Genomic DNA, 770 nt, shown 5'->3' with positions numbered 1-770 from the left:
GCACATGATGTTGATTTATTTGGTTATAGATATTCTTGAGGTAGAGCTTCTTATACTAAACAGTTACTGACAACAAGCAAACAATTTGGAGTGAGTCAAGCTAGCATATTCTTTCTACAAAATAGTAAATGTGAATGCTCTTATTGATCTAGTTTCTTTTCAGTGGTTTTACTATTAATGTGCAGATATGGTATTGATTTTTGTATTTTATATTTTATCCTGCTATATTGCTGAATTCAATCATTAATTCTAAGAGTCTTAGTGGATTCTTGTATCTTATAAGTAGAGAAACACATCAGATAAAAATAGTGATAAATACATGGAGAAATACTCAACATCATTGGCGAATAGAGAAATGCAAATTACAACACTGAGCTCCATCTTACTCAAGAAAGAATGGCCTTCCTCTTACGATGACCAGCCAATATGTTTTCTCCAGATCCAATCAGTTTCCATTATGTGAGACTTTCAGTTTCTAAACTAGGACACTGTAAAGCACAGGTCACAGTTTGTCTTGTATTCAGTATAATTCCAGAGCACAGGAATTCAATACTAAACTAAAAAAGTCCCTATCATATCAGGATGTTAGTTATTTATATTTCTTTAAAGAGCTTCAAAACTTGGAATAACTAATAAAAGGTATTTCTATATTTCTTTAAATCAATTCCTACATACTTAAAACAATTACTCATTGTAGGATATTAATGCTGATTTTTTTTCTACAGTTTTATTGATAAACATATAGCAATGAGACAGTTTCAAATCAAATC

The sequence above is a fragment of the Octodon degus genome, unplaced genomic scaffold (genome assembly GCF_000260255.1).
Source record: "Octodon degus isolate 3935 unplaced genomic scaffold, OctDeg1.0 scaffold00408, whole genome shotgun sequence".
In the NCBI taxonomy this organism is placed as follows: domain Eukaryota; kingdom Metazoa; phylum Chordata; class Mammalia; order Rodentia; family Octodontidae; genus Octodon; species Octodon degus.
This window is presented reverse-complemented; position numbering follows the sequence as displayed.